Source organism: Nycticebus coucang, chromosome 9, assembly GCF_027406575.1.
Source record: "Nycticebus coucang isolate mNycCou1 chromosome 9, mNycCou1.pri, whole genome shotgun sequence".
Lineage (NCBI taxonomy): Eukaryota > Metazoa > Chordata > Mammalia > Primates > Lorisidae > Nycticebus > Nycticebus coucang.
In genome coordinates this window covers 93,968,383-93,980,195 of record NC_069788.1, presented here as the reverse complement: position 1 = coordinate 93,980,195, position 11,813 = coordinate 93,968,383, and the positions used below count along the sequence as shown (strand labels likewise).

General features: G+C 41.2%; 1 long non-coding RNA gene across 2 annotated transcripts; it reads right to left on the bottom strand.

Annotated features, from left to right (window-relative positions):
- Positions 1–5,712: 5,712 nt before the first annotated feature.
- LOC128594365 (uncharacterized) lies at positions 5,713–11,801 on the bottom strand. 2 transcript variants are annotated; one of them, XR_008382542.1, is made up of 4 exons: positions 11,375–11,801; positions 10,467–10,611; positions 9,062–9,381; positions 5,713–6,074 (listed from the first exon to the last, which is right to left on the bottom strand). It is a non-coding gene; the product is annotated as an uncharacterized LOC128594365 (long non-coding RNA). The 2 variants fall into 2 exon arrangements; XR_008382541.1 differs by lacking the exon at positions 5,713–6,074 and having other exon boundaries at positions 8,646–9,381; positions 11,375–11,800.
- Between the last annotated feature and the right edge of the window lie 12 nt (positions 11,802–11,813).

The following is an 11,813-nucleotide window of genomic DNA, read 5'->3' as shown; positions in this document are numbered from 1 at the left end:
CTACAAAGTAGGAATTCTATAATGATCTTAATTCTTTTTTTTTTTAAGACAGAGTCTCACGATGTCACCCTCGGTAGAGTGTGACACAGTAACCTCAAACTCTTGGGCTTACATGATTCTCTTGCCTCAGCCTCCCAAGTAGCTGGGCCCATAGGCGCCCGCCACAATGCCCGACTATTTTTTTTGTTGCAGTTGTCATTGTTTAGCTGGCCTGGGCCGGGTTTGAACCCGCCAGCCTGGGTGTATGTGGCTGGCGCCCTACCCACTGAGCTACAGGTGCCGCCTAATGATCTTAATTCTTAACATTTAATTATAAAATGATGTAACTCGAGACAAGACCACTGTGACTTCAGCTCTTTGTACATCCACATGTCCAGGGGTCTCTTAGTTTTGCAGGAATTCCGCACATGTTCCTCAAGCAAGGTGTTTAGAATCGTGAAATTCCAAATCTGGGAGGAACCAGAGAAAGTCCATCTGATCCAAGTTTTCCATTTTACAGATAAGAAAACTAAGTCCTGAGAAGTGGTTAGTTAGGGACAGAGCAGGCTCTAGGATCATACTGGAGTGATCTTTCCTTTGACCTTTGAAAACATTTTAATCAGAGGAATGTTACTCTCAGGGCCACCAAGTGACTGGAAAATTTCTAGGCGACTTTGCTTTGGACTTTGTTATTGCATTCAGGGATTGGCTGTCCTGAAGTGTTCTCTATGCTAGGCCTTATCTATACTGCTTGTTAAAAATCTTTGACCTTCATTTAAATTGCTGACACTTTTCCATTGTGAAGGATTATCATAGTTTATTTCCTTCTGTCTTCTTTAGGGTAGCAGTGTTTCCCTTTCCTATTCCCAGATGAGTTCAGAGAAGCTTATTTTTTGAGATGGGTAACAAATGGAAAAGGAAAGTAATTACACAATTACAATTATTTCATAAATTCTTGAGTATATTTAGTGTATTGCAAGGTTCTAACTAATAAAGAATAATGTTTGTATCTTCATTTCTCATTAATGCAACTTTTGGGCTGGTTTCCAAAAATTTGGTCCTTTTCGTCAGGAGGTTAGAACAGGTGTGACTTGTTTAAAGCATAGTACTTGTTCACAGAATTAACAAAAAAAAAAAAAAAACCCACCTTTTCCATAACTTCTGTAGCACCTTTAACTGCCTGATCTGGCTGGCTGTCTAGCAAATGGTCACGGGAAGTCAGAATGGCTCAGTGATAGTCTATGGCATCACCATACAGAACACAGTCTGAAATGCATGCTCAAAACAAAAAGTACTCCCAAATACAGATCTCCCACAGGTACAAAACGTTGAATGGTTTTTCAGTTTTCCACCCTTCTTAAAAATTTGAAAAATTGGAAATGCCTCTACTAGAATCACTATGTTGATAGACCATTTCACAACACATGACTTAAACGTTTTGCTGCTACTCAGTTTTGAGGTCATTTCCTAAGTTTCAAACTTGGTGTGAAACAGGTGCAACTACGAAACTATGTGGCAGGGAAGAGTTAGAGCAGTGAAACCTGAAACTGTAAATCAGTTCTCTGAGTCACAAACCTCTTAGGCTGCTCTAGAAGGCAGTGATGACTCAGCAGCATTCCCTATGTATGGGTGATAGGAGGAGAAAGGGGCTGAGGGCTTGTTCCCCAGGACACCAGCCTGTTGGGGGCGCCTATTGGGCAGACTAACTCAGATTCTTTGACTTTGGTTCTGAATTGTTTTCTGACCTACTCTTTGCCATATTTAGCAGGTGGATATTTTAAATATTACAAACAACCTCACATTATATTTGTCTAGGCCTTTAAGGTTTGCAAACCAGTTCAACATTTTTTTTTTCTCTCAATTTACCCTCACACCAAGGCATGAGGTATGTTCTAATATTATTATACCAATTTTACAGATGAGGTAGCTGAGTCTGCATGGCTAAGTGGCTAAGGAAGCAATCATTTAACCTACCAAATAACTGTTTCACAGTATTCACCTCTTCTTAGGAAATAGCTATTTTTGTGGTCAAAACAATAAAAATAACAAAGCCTTGAGTAATCTTTCATTGAATAAGACAAAATTTCATCTATTCTTTTGGTTTGTGGAGAAAGTGAAAAGGAAGGGACCTACCAGTACAACTTGAAAACCCTCCTGAAGGTACATCTTTTCAGTGACCAAATGATTCAACCATCCTGTTGTGATGCCTTGAATTGGTTTATCAGCCAATGATTCAGAGTCTAAGAATGAATAAAACTCCAGAAGCACCTTCACTGGATATAGACAGAGATAGTTTCCTGTTCAAGTGCAACTTCCCTTTTGCCATATTGTCTTCATTACATGAAGCTGGGAATGGATTAAGTTATGTGCAAGTGTGAAGAGAATTGCCAAAGAAGGATAGATCAGCTCAGGTGTATACTTGCTCAGGGCCATAGAAGGGTACATCACATGTTTGGTCACAGTAGGGATAGTCCAGTGTGTTCCTGAGGTGGTGTGGCCTTGCCACCAAATCAAAGACTGATTTCAGGAAAGCAAAAATTGTCTTTCCCTATTCTCTTTTTGAAAATTCACTTCTAATATCCTCAGTGCTGGGAGTGAATTTAGCTCAATATTAATCAAATGATCTATTACTATGGTGAGTTCAAGAAGTATCACAAGAATGGAAAAGCAAATATCCAATACTAATAAGAGCCCAGTACAGACTCTAATCCGCACCCACATAGGAGTCAAACTCAATTCAAGTTGAGGGGAGAGGGAATAAGAGAAGGAGGAAGGGAAGAATGGGGGTTTGGTGTGGGAAAAAAGTATAACAGTGGGCTTCTGCTATTGTCTGCTTGAGGAGATAAGATAAACAAAGAGATAGTACCAGGCTTGGTGCCTGTCACACGGTGGTTATGGCACTGGCTACATACACTGAGGCTGGCAGGTTTGAACCCAGCCCGGGCCAGCTAAACAACAATGACAATTGCAACAACAAAAATAGCCAGGAGTTGTGGCAGGCACTTGTAGTCCCAGCTACTTGTGAGGCTGAGGCAAGAGAATCGTTCCCGAAAGTTGGAGGTTGCTGTGAGCTGTGACACCACAGCACTCTACCGAGGGTGACACAGTAAGACTCTGTCTCAAAAAAAAAGATAATACCAGGTAGAACAGGATAAGAGCTGGGGGAATTCAGGAGAGAGGAAGTTCATTTGGAGCTATGATAATCAGGAAAGTTTGAAAGGTGGTATTTAAACTGGGTATTACAGACCTATAGGGTTGAGATAGATGGTGAGGATAAGGATAGGCATCTGGACACTGGCAATGACATGGAAAAGGCACTATTTATATTCAGGGGTCAGAGAGTAGACTGATATATCTGAAGCAAAGAATTAATGTTTGTAGAATAACAAAGGATGGAAATGCTGAAAAAGTCAACTGACAAACCATTGAAGGGCTCTGACTGCCAGGTGCAAGGACTTAGCATTTTATCTCCTGCAGGCATTAGGGGAGCTGCTGCAGGTTTTTGAACAGTGGAATGAAATTATGAAACTAATCCTGCAGCTGCGTGTTGGATAGATCAGAAAAGGACAAACTCATTGGATAAACAATCATGGATATGCTACGAAAAATTTGGGATCCCTGACAACAATCCAGGCAAGCATGGATGTTTATTTCCTTTTTCAAAATCTCTAGATAGGAACTGTCTAATGGAACTTACTGCCATGAAGGAGTTTTTAATACTGTTCAGTGTGGTAACCACTAGCCATATGGGCCTCCTGGGCACTTAAAATATGGCTCACAAAACTAAGGAATTTGATTTCTTATTTTTTATTTTTTTGAGATAGAGTCTCAAGCTGTTGCCCTGGGTAGAGTACCGTGGCATCACAGCTCACAGCAACTTCAAATTCTTGGGCTTAAGCAATTCTCTTCCCTCAGCCTCCCAAGTAGCTGGGACTATAGACCCGCCACAATGCCCGGCTATTTTTTTTTCGTTGCAGTTGTCATTGTTGCTTAGCAGGCCCAGGTCAGGTTCAAACTCACCACCCTAGGTATATGCGGCCCATGCCCTGCCAACTGAGCTACAGGCGCCACCCAGGAACTTGATTTTTAATATTAGTTTTGATTTAAATGGCCATTTGTGGTTAGCGCCTGCTGTACTCGGCAACACAGCTCCAGAAGACAGGACAAAGTCTATTCATTATGATTAAAAACCAACTTACCCAACTAGATCTCTACTGTGTTGGAGTTGGTGGGGCTAATTGTTTGGTATAATTCATAATTAGCATCAGTTTATCTGATTTATCATTATGGTCCAGTTTCCTGTGCATCGAGACCTCAGTAAAAGTACCAATTTGTGCCAATCACTGGCTCTGCTCTACGAGCAGACTGAGTCACCCTGAAACCTGCCATTCCAGCTTACCACAGTGGCCACATACCCTTCAACTGAATAGTTGTTAAATCATTTGTAAGCTGCCAAATGCCTCTTATTATAGTTAAGCCTTAGACCTGTTCTATGGTCTGCCACTCCCCCCCACCCCCCAGTTATGTAGGTTGAAATGAGAAGTTGCTGGCTATCATTTGGATGCTGATTAAAGTTACTTTTGCACTGGGTTTTGGATTAATAAGGAAAATGGTAGTTTAAGAATTTCCGAAATAATATGATATACAGAATACATTGCTCAGTAGCTGCATTAAAAAAGAAAACAAAAAACCAGCTTGAAGTTAGTATGAGCAACTAAAGCATAAAAGTATGATCATATCCCACTTTACATTTTACAATTCACACACAGTACTCAGTCCCTAAGACTCTGTAACCACTGGCTGCTTTTGACATCAGGGATCAGTTGGTTAAAGCACAGAGCTAACAAAGCTCAAGTCATGGGTCCAGTCTCATTAATGGTCGATTATTTTGCTCTGTTCTCAATCTCTATCCCTGATCCCAGCTTGCTGTGTTGCATATTCATGACCTTGGTCACAACGGTGGCCCTGCCAGAGAGAGAAAGATGAAAATCCATCACCACAGTTACTAGCAAAACAAGCACAGCCCTGTGAATGGAAGGCAAGATGTGTCCTCTGCTATACAAAGGAACACATTAAAAAAAAAGAGAGACACACAGAATGTAAGGTGAATGCTGTTCAGAAATACTATACATACTTCAGAGCACTAACTGAACGTATTGGTGACCATTGTAAGCCACAAGCTGAAACTGCATCAGGACAGTTACTCTGGGTAGGACTCACTTAAAAATCATGAGACAAAGTGGCTCACACTTGTAATCCCAGCACTGGGGGAGGCCAAGACAGGTGGATTGCCAGGCCTCACAGGTTCCAGACCAGTCTCTAAAAATAGCTGGAAGTTGTGGCAGGTGTCTGTAGGCCCAGCTACTTGGGAGGCTGAGGCAAGAGGATCACTTGAGCCCAGGAGTTTGAGGTTGCTGTGAGCTATAACACCACAGCACCCTACCGAGAGTGATAAAGTGAGCCTGTCTCCAAAAAAAAAAAAAAAAAAAAATCACGAGACACTAAATACTCGGTATGCTCAAATTTGATAATGTTTGTCTCATAGTAAATTATCATGGCATAACCCTTGTTTATTATGTTCTTTATTATGTTTAATATGGTAACATATTTTCAAATTTATATGTAATGGAAGCGTGCCCTCTCTGCTCCTTACCTATAGGAGTCATTCATAAAAATAACAATAATGACAAAAAGATAATAGCAAAATTTTAAGTGGAAAATATTTTGTTTATTGATATAATAAAGCTTTTATAATACTCCTGTATAAACGTTAATAAAATCTAAATCTTCACACAGTAAGACACATAACAATAAGACTCTGTTCCGGCAGTTGGAGATGATTAATGAGGTACAGGGGCGGCGCCTGTGGCTCAGTGAGTAGGGCGCCGGCCCCATATGCTGAGGGTGGTGGGTTCAAACCAAGCCCCAGCCAAATTGCAACAAAAAAAATAGTCGGGCGTTGTGGCGGGCACCTGTGATCCCAGCTGCTCGGGAGGCTGAGGCAAATAATCGCTTGAGCCCAGAAGTTGGAGGTTGCTGTGAGCCATGTGACATCATGACACTCTACCTGAGGGCGGTACAGTGAGACTCTGTCTCTACAAAAACAAACAAACAAAAAAAGATTAATGAGGTACAGAATCCCAAATGGTGGATATTCATCGAAGTACTGTTGGACCACAGGGTGGAGGAAGAGGGCTTTGGGGATGGTGGAACACACGGGAGAGGTGGAAGACAAGATTTATTTTTCTGTGAGACAGCTCAGGAGATGGTTGCCAGTTTGGGATTACAAATTTCTTGAGGAATAGCCTCTAATTGATAAACCATCCATGAAGACATGACTACAATTATATATTGTGAATGAATTTAGGCTGTTATTCAACATGAAACCAACCAACCCCCCCCCCACCTGTCTCTCTCTCTCTCTCATACACACACACAAAATCAATTTCTCAAAAGAATGTAAACTCCATGAAAGGAGATATATCTATGTATCTGATAGGGTAGATATAGAACAATGTGGAGTATAATAGAGAATTTTTGAAGGAAAAATGTTGAAATATTTAACATATGTAACAATGGAGACTTGTTATGATCCAGATTTAAATACGCAAATGTATTCTCTAAATAGTAAAAATCAGGGCTGTTTGTCTGTTTTGTATTAATTGATGTCTTAACATCAAGGTTTCATTTCAGAGATAATTGTGTAAAAGATAAATTTAAATAGCAATTCTTGGAAAGACAGCATGGTTTGAGGAACAGGACTGGGATTATGACATCAGACTTCTTCCATGACAGTATGCAGTCATCAATTGGATGTGGGGTTTTTGGTTTGTTTGTTTGTTTTGGTTTGGTTTCTTTTGAGATAGGGTCTCTCTGTCACCCAGGCTAGAGTGCAGTGGCATCATCATAGCTCATTGCAACCTCAAATTCTTGGGGTCAAGGGATCCTCCTGTGCAGCTTGGACTGCAAGTGCACGTCACCACACCCACCTCATTTTTCATTTTTTGTAGAAATGGGGTCTCATTCTTGTTCAGGCTGATCTCAAACTCCCGGCCTCAAGCAATTCCTCCCCTTTGCCTTCCCAAAGTGCTAGGATTACAGGTGTTTGCCTCTACCCACCTGGCCCATCAACTGCTTATTTGACAGTGAGCAAGTCTCCTTACCTCTCTAGGCCTCAGAGGAAAACCAGCATTGTCCTTCAGCTAGGAAGCATCATGAAGTAAATGCTTTACGTTAGGTTTTTTTTCACAAACACTCTGTTTCTGGTGTGGCAGATAGAGTCATTCCTATAATCCTGTGTTAATTTTAAACTTTTGTATTAGTAAGTTTTTTAATACAAATTTTAATCTTTGCTACTTCTCCCCCTCACCCCAAATTAAATTAAAAATAAATCATATTAAATTACAGGAGATAGGCCAGGCATGGTGGCTCAAGCCTATAATCTTAGCACTCTAGGAGGCTGAGGTGGGATTGCTTGAGCTCAAGAGTTGGACGTTGCTGTGAGGTATGATGCCACGGCACACTATCAAGGGCAAAAGCTTGAGACTCTGTCTCAAAAAAAAAAAAAGAAAATTTACAGGAGATAGTTACAGTGTAATGTTTAAGTGCTTGGGCTATCGGCTAAGTTTTTGGATGACTCCACTTAAATTAGGCAACTTTGAATTGTTTGGTGCCTCAGTTCCCTTGTAAGAATAATAATGCTGGCAAGGTGGCTCACACCTGCAATCCCAGCACGTGGGAGGCCGAGACAGGTGGATTGCCTGAGCTCACAAGTTCAAGAACAGCCTGAGCCAGGGCAAGATCTCATCTCTAAAAAAATAGGCGGGCACTGTGGTGGGCGCCTGTAATCCCAGCTACTTGGGAGGTTGAGGCAAGAGAATCACTCAAACCCAGGATTTTGAGGTTGTGATGAATGACACTGTAGCACTCTACCTGAGGCAGGGCAACAAAGGGAGACTCTGTCTCAAACACACAAACAAACAAACAAACAAAATAATAATAATGATTCCTGCTTCACAGCTTGGGTAGGAGGGTGAAATAATACATTTAGCACAGGGCCTAGCCATAGTCAATGCTCCGTAAGTATTATTTTAAAACTATTTCCATTTCTTTATTTTCTCTCCTAATACATGTATATTTATGTATGTGTATGCATACATGTGACACATATATATGGTATATGCTATATATGTATATCTTATAATCATGTGTTATAACCTCATACACAAGGTTTTACAGCTGGAAAGAATTTATAGATTAAGCTCAAACCTCTTGTTTTACCTATAGTTTTGTTTGTTTGTTTGTTTGTTTGTTTGAGACAAGAGTCCCACTTTGTTGCCCTGAGTAGAGTGCTGTGGCATCATAGCTCACAGAAACCTCATATTCTTTTTTTTTTTTTTTTTTGAGACAGAGTCTCACTATTTTGCCCTTGGTAAAGTGCCATAGTGTCACAGCTCGCATCAACCTCAAACTCTTGGGCTTAAGCCATTCTCTTACCTCAGCCTCCCGAGTAGCTGGGACTACTGCCACAACACCTGGCTATTTTTTGGTTGCAGTTGTCATTGTTATTTAGCAGGCCCGGGCTGGGCTTGAACCTGCCAGCTTCCGTGTATATGGCCAGTGTCCTATTCACTGAGCCCAACCTCATACTCTTGAGCTCAAGTTAATTCTCTTGCCTCAGCCTCCTCAGTAGCTGGGACTACTGGAACCCACCACAACACCCAGCTATTTTTTTTATAGATGGGGTTTCGCTCTTGCTCAGGATGATCTCAAACTCCTGAGCTCAAGCAAACCAAGCAAACTCAGCTTCCCAGAGTGTTAGGATTACAGGTTGAGTCTCCATGCCCAGCGCTATAGATTTGTATAATTATTATATCTGTGTTCATTCTGTAAGAATCAAAGGGTTGGAGTGATCTGGTTGGTTACAGAAATGATATTCAAACATGAGATTCCTGGCTCAGGGCTGCATTCTTTCTGGTTTTCTTTTACTTAACTTTGTTTTATTTAAATAACTTCATATAGAACCATTTTCCCTAAATATCATGAAATGTTCCATAGGCTTTTTAACTTCTCAGTAACTTACAAAATCATAATAATGTGGCCTATTTTCCTGATTGCTGATCTCTTCATATGAAAATTAGGAATTTTAGGGTGGTGCCTGTGGCTCAGTGAATAGGGTGCCGGCCCCATATACCGAGGATGGCAGGTTCAAACCCAGCCCCGGGCAAACTGCAACAAAAAAATAGCTGGGCGTTGTGGCGGGTGCCTGTAGTCCCAGCTGCTCAGGAGGCTGAAGCAGGGAGGCTAAGGCAGGAGAATCGTGGAAGTCCAAGAGCTGGAGGTTGCTGTGAGCCTTGTGACGCCACAGCACTCTACCGAGAGTGGTACAGTGACACTCTATCTCTACAAAAAAGAAAAGAAAGAAAGAAAGTTAGGAATTTTATTCACTTGAAGGAACCTCTTTGATAATAAAAACCCAGTGACCATCTAAGCAGGCAATCAAAAGAATCTGCTTTTCTAAAGTAGACAAATCTTTAACATTGTACTTTTACATTGATTTCACTAATATATAATCTAATGTAATCCAGAGCCCCTGAATGGGGATGCAAGCTCTCCATTTTATGCCTTATCACTGACTCACAGTAAGATCTTGGGCAAGTCACTTGACCTTCTTATATTTCAGTGTGTCAAACTGTGAGAAGCATGTTCATAAATTGTGTAAAGCATGATCTCATCATTAACCAAAGGGACTTGAAAGCTAATATGTGTTTTGATACATTAAAGAAACACCAAAAGAGAACTCCAGTTTGTAAAATATGGAGAATCAGAAAGATAAATTTTACTGTAAGTAAAATGATTCTGAAAAGGATGGTTTTAAAAAGCCATAAAAAAGTTTCCAAGTGTTTTATTCAAGCAAAATAAAGTTTAATGACAAAGAAAAAATATTATTTTAGAGAATGTCTGGCTTTCAAAACCATCGATTGTAGCCATCTAAGCCAAATAATTATAAGGAATGGAAAACTGTCAGAAACTAGTAGAGCCTTAATAATAAAACCCATTTCGTTTCTGGGCCATTTCTTACTTATATATCTCATGCCACATTTTAAAATGTATTTCACTATTATGTGAAAAGCCTGACAGAAAGACTACCAATTCCCTAAGTAAAGAAGCAGTTTCAATAATGAATCTGAGCAGACTTGTAACTCATTGGATTATTGAATATTCTTTAAAAATACTTTGTATTAGTCCCTTATATTCTATTTCCTTATTTCCAGCCCTCCCATTAATATGTATGCTTTATTCCCGCTCTGGTTTTTCCTTATGAGCTCTGGTTTTTCCTTATGTATATATATATATTTGTGGGGTGGGGGGTAGGGAGAGAAGAGTTAGATTTGTGAAGAGAATGTCATTTTAATCTGCAGATGGAAGGCAGCACCATTCCCTGGCTTGCTACTGCAGCCTCTCTTTAAATTAAACAGCAGGTTCACCCCTTCTGCCGCATTCCAGAAGGAACGTCAGTGAAAACGGCTCCACAGATGCTGACATCTCATCTGAGGTTATCCCAAGAAGTCCCGTGGCATTTGCAGTATGTCTGAACACTTTCCATTCTTTTAGAACATCTTTCTGCAGACTCTGTCAAAGCCAGAAACAAATATAACCAAGCAAAGCCCTTTCCAGCAGAGCATGTTAATCGCACACTTTGTCATATTCTCTGAAACAATAAGCAAATGATAACCTGCAACTATTGCCCCAGCCCTGTAAACAAAAGATGGAATTCTGTTTTCTGCTCTGGCAAGAAAAGAAACTGCAGCATTTTGTCAATATTTTTACAAGTCCTGGCCTTCAGATTAATGACTGAAATTGTTCTTTTTTGAGTTCATGAGGAATGGAATACATTAGTAAACTTAAAAGATTAAAATATTCTTTTAAGAGGAATGTAAACAAGAGTGTAGATTAAAATACAGTCTAGCTCTGTATTGGAGGCAATTGGCGGTGTGTTCTACCTGTAGTCTGGGGGATTCTAATTATCTTTCTCATTTTTTATTTTTATGGATTTATGAATGAAGATTCTGATCCCTCTCAAGGACAGGAAATTTATGAAAAATTTAAAGCCTGGGTTTTAAGGATTATAGAGACTGCAGAGGTACATTAATTTTAGCAGACTGGAGCCAGGATGAATAATATTTTCCATAGAAAAAGAGAACAAAACAGTAGGGGAGAAATATTCAAGCATCCTGAAAAACATTCAGTGGAAACATAAAAACATTAAAGTAAGACTAGTTAAGCACAGGCGCATGATATAGATTTAGCGACAGAATATATGTAATTTGCCGCAGATACTGATCCAAAATTTGAAAAACAAAATCCGATCAATTTCTTCCACGAAGACAACTACCTCGTCCTCAGCGGACCCTCTTCTCGGCAGCTGAAGGTGTGCGGTCAATTCCTCTGCCTCCACTTCCCCGCGGATACCCCCCTGTCTCAAGACCCTCCCCCAGCTTCCCAAACTGCAAGTGGCTGCTGGTGACCCAAGGGCGAGAGTCAATTAGGACCCAGCAACCACAAGGGGACTGCTGGAGATGCTGAGGTGAGAGGGTCACACAGGTGGGGTGAAGGGCGGGCGGCTTCCGACACCCAAGGCCGCCCCCAAGTCAGGCTATGCAGGCGCTCAGTCCGTGCCCCAGTCCGAAATCGGCGTCTCCAAAGGACTCCTAACCGCACCTGTCGGGAGACGGCGCGCCCCACCTCGAACCCCTCCTAGCCCGGCCCCGGGCCGGGGCGGCCGTGCGGGTGCGCAGGGGACGGCCGTAGGCCAGGCGGGACGGGGGCGGGGC